Raw genomic sequence first — 8,443 nt, forward strand, 5'->3', positions numbered from 1 at the left:
TTTCCCTTTTTTTTATTATTAACTGAGCCTCAGTTTTGCTCAGGGTGGCCCAGTGAAACACTGACTTGTCTTTGTGGCCATTTGAGATGGAAGAGCAAATTGCCTGGTGAGGCTTTTGGGAATATGCTCTTTATAAAGGGGCGGACTCAATAGACCATGCCTTTTGCACTTTGCTTTCACCTCTTCTGGAATGTGGAAACATGGCCTGGAGGTGGAGGGACACGTCTCACAAACGTGGTGCTGAAGGCCCTGCTCGGTCTGAAAGTGAAGGAGCGGACAGCCAGAAATAGGGCAGTTACTGGTAGCACAATGGAGACACCAGACCAGCCCGGGATGACACCCCCTGGACTCCTTCTTATATGAAAACAATGACCCCCCGCTTTATTTAAGCCACTGTTTAGTTGGGTTTTCCATTTCTTTCAGTATGCAAGCCTAAGTGACTCCTTTAAATTGAGATAAATAGGGGCACCTGGGTGGCTCAGTGGGTTAAAGCCTCTGTCTTCGGCTCAGGTTATGATCCCAGGGTCCTGGGATCAAGCCCCACATGGGGCTCTCTGCTCAGCAGGGAGCCTGCTTCCTCCTCTCTCTGCCTGCCTCTCTGCCTACTTGTGATCTCTGTCAAATAATAAATAAACTCTTAAATTGAGACAAATATTTGGTTCTATACATGGGACATAGAACAAAGAGATTCTGTACCTCTTTGGCATAGGAGGTATGTAAGCAAAGGCTTGGCGGTCATTACTCAGGGATGCCTTAGAGGGTCCTCCAGGAAGTGCAGGGTTGAATTTCACAGAAAAGTAGAATGCTAATTTATAAAGAAAATAATTCGAGGGGCACCTGGCTGGCTTAGTCAATAGAGCATGCAACTCTTGATCTGGTGATTGTGAGTTCAAGCCCCACAATGGGTGTAGAGATTACTTAAAAAAATAAATAGAATTTTTTAAAAAGAGAAAGAAAATCATTTGAGGTAAAGGTGGCTTCTGGCACCTCAAAGTGAGATGGAGAAGGGAAATTAGCAGAGGAGAAAAACCATAAAAATCCATTCCTGCACCCTACAGCTAACACAATTAATAATGAAATATAGGCTTCCTACCTGTGATTAGGAAGGAGACAAGAATACCTGATACTGACTTCTCTACTTCTATTGAACATTGTACTGGGGGAACAACGAAACTTAAATAATACATTTTACAATAATAACTCAAAACATCAGATGCCTAGGAACAAACCTGTTAGAGTTTTTTTTTATTGTTTCATAAAAGCTATATAATATCATCAGAAGAAATTAAGAAAATTGAAATATATAGAAGGATTTACCATGTTTGTGGATTGGAAGACAATAAAGAGACAATGTTCTAAAATTGTAATTCTTCCCGAAGTAATTTATAGGTTCAGTGCAATTCCAATCAAAATCCCAGCAGGTCATTTTAGGGAAATTGGCAAGTTGATTCTAAACTTTATATGGAAATGCAAAGCGCCAACAATAGTGAAGAAATTGGCAAATTTATTCTAAAGCCACAATTACTATGATGTTGGTACCAGATGAACCAATAGAACAGTAGGAGAAATAGAATATTCAGGAGTAAACTCACATAAATAAAGACGCTTTATTTATGGGAAAGAGCGACGTTGTAAGAGCAGTGAGAGAAAGGCAGTTTTTCACTATAAACAGTGTCATGGCAATTGGATACCCATATGGGAATAAAATGTGTCCTGACTTCTACATCACACCATATTTAAAAAGTCAGTTTCAAGTAAATTGTAGAGAAAGGAAAATCATAATGCTACTAGAAGATAATATAGGCACAAAATTCAACAGTTATACAGGGAAATGCTGATGTTTTGGATTTACATTAAAATGAAGAGCTATTCATAAAGAGATTCCATTATGTTAGGCAAAGGGGAAACTAAAGCGAGATAACCTTTTTTTTTTTTTTTAAGGTTTTATTTATTTATTTGACAGAGATCACAAGTAGACAGAGAGGCAGGCAGAGAGAGAGAAGCGGGAAGCAGGCTCCCTGCTGAGCAGAGAGGCCGATGCGGGGCTCGATCCCAGGAGCCTGGGTTCATGACCCAAGCCAAAGGTCGAGGCCCTAACCCTCTGAGCCACCCAAGGGCCCCTAAAGCGAGATGATCTTTTTAACACATGTGATTGGCAAAGGGCTTATACCAAGAACACAGAGTTTCCTCAAATCCACAAGGAAAAGGGCACAAGCTAGTTAACAAGAGACTCGCTGATATTAAATAACTTTTTCAGATACGTAACAACATACAGCAGATCCCTTCGAACCGCAGACTCACCGCGATCTCAGTTACCGGGAGAATCACAGCCGGAAGCAGAAGGTCCTCCTCTGACGCAGCGTCTGAACGTAGGTGGGAGTTTGACGCTACGTCATACGTCACACGCTACGTCATCCTCCTCGTTTCGTCTCGTCATGTCTCTGTCGCATCTTTTTACTATTATTATTATTTTTAAGAAGGCGGGGGGCTGGAGGGGAAGAGGGACAGGGAGAGATTCCCGAGCAGGCTCCACGCCCAGGCCACCACGGAGCTCCGTCTTTCCACCTGAGCTCAGGACCTGAGCCGAAACTTGGAGTCGCGCGCCTGACTGCCTTCGCCACCCAGGCGCCCTGTCATCTGATCAGTTCACGTCACCACAAGAACGAAGGTGAGTACATACAGCTGAGCCGCGGGACAACCCCCCCACCCCCCCCCAAGTCAAAAATCCGTGTGTAACTTTGACCTCGCAGAATTGAACTACTCGTAGCCTGCTGGTGATGGAAGCCGGACCGAGAACACGAACAGTCGATTAACGCAGTACTGTATACTGTACTCGTGTAGTCAAGTAAGCTAGAGAAAAGAAAACATTAAGAAATCAGAAGAGAAAAGACATGCACAGTACCGTACTGTATTTATAAAAAATAAAATCCATGTATCAGTTGGACGCCGTAAGTTCAAACCTGCGTTTTTCAAGGGTCAACTGTATAGAAATATTTTGAGAGATGGACCACATTCCACAACTGTGATTACGGTATATTGTTACAATGATTTCATTTTATTATTAGTTATTGTTGTTAATCCCTTACTGTGCCTAATTTAAAAATTGGGCTTTATCCTAGGTGTGTATGTATAGGGAAAAAATGTGGTAGATATAGGGTTCAGTACTCTCTGTGGTCTTAGGTATCCTGGGGGTCTTGGGAACCATCCCTTATGGATAAGGGGGGACTAGGGTAGCATTGTTTAACAGCAGAGGCTCTCAACTAAGGTCATCTGAGTTCAGATCCTTGGTGTGCCTTTTACTTTATTTTATTTTTAAAGATTTTATTTATTTGACAGACAGAGACCACAAGTAGGCAGAGAGGCAGGCAGAGAGAGGAAGGGAAGCAGGCTCCCTGCTTTGCAGAGAGCCAGATGTGGGGCTCGATCCCAGGACCCCAGGACCATGACCTGAGCCGAAAGCAAAGGCTTTAACCCACTGAGCCACCCAGGCGCCCCAATGCTGTGCCTTTTATTAGCCTGCGGCCTTGCTGTAAGTGTCATAGCTTCTTGTGCCTCAGTGTCCTGCTAATAATAGTATGTATATCTTCAGGTTGTTGTGAGGCTAATAAAAGCAAAACTCTGAGAACAGTTACAGGCCCTTTTTGTTAACTGCAACAATGCTTATCACAATCATCAGGGATTAACCTTTGTCTTCATCCAAAACTCATCTCTTGCTTATTACACTATATGGGCTTCAGGAAATGTTTGCTGTTCAACTTCCAAATCACTAAAACCTTGAATAGTATACCATTCAACCATAACCCTCATCCACCGTTCAGGAGTTATATTATTGGATCAACACTTTATTATAAATGTACTCACTCATTAAAAAGTATTGGAGTAATACAAAGATGATGAGGGTAAGAATAACTTTTATTTAATACTTACTGCATGCCAGTCACTAGTCTAAGCACTTAACACATTATTTCCCCTTTACTCGCCGCATAAGGACTTCAAAGTAGATACTATTTTTTTTTTAAGATTTTATTTTATTTTTTAAAAGTAATCTCTATACCCAAGATCAGGCTCAAACTCACAACCTTGAGATCAAGAGTTGCATGCTCTCCCAATCAAGCCAAATGGTCACTCCCAATGTAGGTACTATGATTATCCTCATTTTAAATGAGAGGAAACTGAGGTATACAAGGTTTAAGAAACTTGCCCAAGGTTGTAAAGCTGCTTAGGGTAGATCAGTACTTAACTCTGTTGATCTCTGAACCTTTCCACAAGAGTAGTCAGATAGCACTTAACTCATTAAAAAAAAATGAGATATTTACATAATGAAGTATAACATCATTCTTTAGCATTCTCAAGGATGCAGAGGATACTCAAAAATATAATTGAAACTATGGACGTTAATAAGCAATTCATATTATATGTGTATAAGTAAACTGCAATGATGCATTACCTATGAGTAGAAAAACACAAGCAAGCAATACACTAAGACAATAATAGCAGTTATTTCCATTGGGAATTAGAGTTCGTTTTATTTTCTTTTGTAACCTATTTTGTATTTTTCAATTTTTCTACAATAATTGTACTGCCTATGTTACTGTCGTAAGAAAAAATATTAGAGAAAATCGTATATTGCCACAATTTCCAAATGCTGATTGAAAACTAAAAACTGCGGGCTGTCTTCAGTCCTACTGAGTCTTTGTGACACACTTAGTGGCTCAGCTGTCTTTCAAAGCCAAATTTGGGGGCAAAAATTCTGTTTCCAGATGTCAAGGCTATTTCCACATTTAACCTCATATTGGGACAGACTTCGTAGATCTGCTCGTCCATCTTCTGGGTTGCAAAATAGCCAAGCCACTTCTTTTTATTGCCCCACTGAGAAAAGGCCCATGTGGAAAGGGTCATACAAGGCTAGGGGAGGCACTCACCTTGGGCAGCCAGTGAGAATGTCAAAGAGACAGGCACTTGAAAATCAATGTCATTGTTCAATCTGTGGGCAAAAGACTTCCTGCATGAATTTGAGATTATGACTGATGGCAGGAGACATGTGGGGAGCTGTGGTGGGCAGTCAGTTCTAGTCAAGAAGGTAAGCTTTGGAGAAACGTCCTGAGCTGGGAGATTGATGTGGGAGAGCTGGTTTTCTGAGGGAGGGGGAGGGGTCTGAGTAGTCTCCAGAATAGCAGGGTTATCCAGGGTGCTCCCTGGAAGGACCTGGAAGTGTTTAGTAGGCTCCGGGTCCTACCTCTAGGAAACCCAGCCTAAGGCAGAGTCTGGCGGGGAAGAGGTGAAGACACTGTTTTGGCTGCAGCATTTCATACAGATTCGCTGCAACTAGCATGGAATGGACCATACCAGAATGAAGACAGTTGCAATAAGGTCCTGATGTGAGCTGTGGGTATGGACGGAGCTGGGAATCCTGAGTCTCTAACATGTTCCCTTTGCTTGCCACTGTGCTGCTGGCAGTGAAATGATGCAGGTGCAAGCAAACAAACAGGACAATCCATCTGTCCACCAGCGCCATTCTCCCCATCCTTAGCACTCGCTGCTGCCACCATGCAAGACGGATTCACACTGTCTTCCTCTTCTTCCTCCCTCTTCCCTCTATAGGCTCTGATGGTTCTGAGGCTTTGCTGCTTCTTCTCTGAGTCTGTCTAATTATTTGTTTCAACCATATTATGCATTTTCTTGGAACAGACCTTACTCTGAAAAAAGGACCAGGAGAAGCATAGGGCAGATTGAGAAACATGAAGGAGAAACTGTCCAAATTTGGCCAAAGCCAGGACTTGGCAAGACATGTGAGTGAAAATGACCTGGAGGTTTTTCTGCCAGATGAGTAGCTGGGGCCTTGGGTAGCTGCATATTCTCATCAGTGGCTTTGTTTCTTTCTGTTCTCACCTTAGTTAGGAGCCCATACAGGGTTCATCTGACTCTCAGGGGCTGGTTTGTGGGCACAAATGCTGGTGGTTGATAAGGGTTTGGGCCTTTAGTAGAGAGAAGTTCTCTACACAGCTTTTCATACAGATGGATGAATTTCTGACACACATACACACAGTGAAATTTCTTAACATTACAGGTGGCAATGTTTTAGGGGAAATATGACAAAACTAAGGTTTATACGGCTTGATTTGAAATCTGGCCTTTCAGAATCAGGCCTTCATTTCTAGAATGGGTGATATACCAAACAAATTTCGACAGGTACCTGGCCTTGGCATCCTGCCATGGTGGGCTATTTAAACTGATTGAGCAAACTTGTTCACAGAATGTGCTAGAAGCTCTGCTTCAGCCCAACTACTGAGACTATAGGGAATTTACTGCACCCTACAGTCTACTCGTGTATATGTTTGAAAGTTTCCAGGTTAGATAGTTCAAATATTCCCTTTGTGTCTGGTGGTATTGGAATGTTGGAATGGCTACAAGCCCTTTGGTGATGGGGCTTAGAGGAAGTTGAGTTGGAGATACCTTTAGTTTGGGTTTAGTGGGATATATTTGTGTTCTTTTGTAGTTTCTTTTGTGTATATCGGAGTTATCTCTATCCCCCTGGTGCAGGAGTGGCTTTGAAAAATGCTCCTACTGCCTAGTGTGCTGACTTAACTGGCATCAAGACACAAAAAGCGTTGCTCAGAAATCAAATCATGATATTAAGGAATCTGTCTCATGGCACACAGCACCAGAGGTACATGAGAGTAAAAGAGAAAGTTTGAAAAGCAGTCTGGAAAAATCCTTCTTACCACCAGATGTGTAAAATAATACGTTCTTCCTGTGAAATTCAATTCTTTGATACCTTATCAAAATTGGAGTTTTCTCCTAATCAGGAATACAAGAGAATGCAATTATATATGTACTGCATATTTTAAATCCTTTTAAAAAGAAGGATTGTCCAAAATCAAAGTTAGAAGATTTTTTGGTGAAAATAACCCCAATGTATTTATTTAATATATTTATCACAAGGGCTCAGCCAAAGATTTAATTTAAAAAACAGAAACAACACAAAAATGATGCCACAGCTTAAGATACAGAGTCCTAGACAGAAATGAAGGAAAGGACAGACCATCTAAGGAGAAAATAAAAAGACAACACAAGCAGAGAGGCTGGACAGTTAGGGTTCTTGGCTGGAGACCTGTTTCAAGTAGGTTTCTTGCAGACACTTCTTAAAGGCTGTGGGGTTTTTCCCCAGCTCAGCAGCATGTGTGTGCAAAGGGCTATCAGTGTTGGGTTCCCGGGATGGAGAGCGGATTGGTCCTTCAAGATGTCCAGGCAGGTGTGATAGCAGGCGTGAGGAATTTCACCGTGGGCGTGGTGTAAGCGTAGCTGTTGGGGAGCTCCAGGGGGAGCTCATTGTAGCTCAGGTCTCCATGCACTGTGCCAGCTGCTCCATGGATCGACCCCACCTGTTCAAAAAGGTTATCTGGTTCAGGGAAGGCAGAAATTCCTTTGTCACCAGGCATCATGGGGGTTATCAGCTCCTGCCGTGGCCTCTTGCCCACGGGGCCCCGGGCAGTGACCCCGCTGGGCTTGGCTCCTCTGCGGTTGCGGGCGGCGGCCACACTGGCAGCAGCAGGTCAGGGTTCTGGGAGGCCATCCAGGCAGCGTGGGCAGGGAGACAGCAACTCGGAGAGCATGGCTGCCACCCAAATTTGGAAAATTCTTGTGTTGGTGGAGCTCAGACTGCTAACTGGGTTACAAACAGCAAGGAAGCCTGTTTGTGAATACACCAATTTTATGCATTTTATGCATATAAACTAAAAATAAATTGAAAACGGAGATCAGTCATGCTAGAAGGAAGAATGACTGTTTTTCCATTTTCTCTGTGGAAATTATTGTAGAAAACAATTGTAATACGAAGAGCTGACCAAAAATGGTGCAGCCAGAAAATGTAAGGATAAAAGTATTATAGAGGTGTATCAACAGTGAAATAATTTAAACTGTGATTTATTGTATTTGGCAGTTTTAAAAAATGTCATTTGATGTGATCTCTTTTCCCCATTCTAAATGTATATTTTAATGTATAATTTAAATTTTTATTTATAATCTTTTTCATTAAGACACCCCCTCCCCAATTGTATAAACTTCAGGTGCTACAGTGTCCACTCCTGCTTAGTTTTCTTCACTGATCCCTCCTTTTCTCTCTGATTTCCAAGCATTGGAAAACCCCAGGGCTCAATTCTTAAACTCTTCCTCTTCAGATTCACTCCTCGAGTATATAGGTAGTCAGGGTTTAACCAGAGAAGCACAACCACAATGGAATTGGGATTTATTGTTGGAATAAGACCTTATACAGTTGGGAAGGAAGGTCTGAAAGGGGGCAGGAGGAGATGGGAGCAGACTTCCTAACTAGGAACCACTGGGGTGGGAGACAGAGTTGGGGCTTCCAAAGGCACATCCACCTGCTACTGTGGGACTGAGAGTTGGAGAAGTCTATACAGAAGGCCATTACCTCTGAGTCTGGTGG

General features: G+C 42.5%; 1 pseudogene across 1 annotated transcript; it reads right to left on the bottom strand.

Annotated features, from left to right (window-relative positions):
* Positions 1 to 7,090: 7,090 nt before the first annotated feature.
* Positions 7,091 to 7,573, bottom strand: LOC308354457 (ubiquitin-conjugating enzyme E2 C-like; annotated as a pseudogene). The gene has a single exon. The product of its transcript is annotated as a ubiquitin-conjugating enzyme E2 C-like (transcript).
* Positions 7,574 to 8,443: the final 870 nt, after the last annotated feature.

This window comes from Martes martes (genome assembly GCF_963455335.1).
Source record: "Martes martes genome assembly, chromosome: 13".
NCBI classification, from domain to species: Eukaryota; Metazoa; Chordata; class Mammalia; order Carnivora; family Mustelidae; genus Martes; species Martes martes.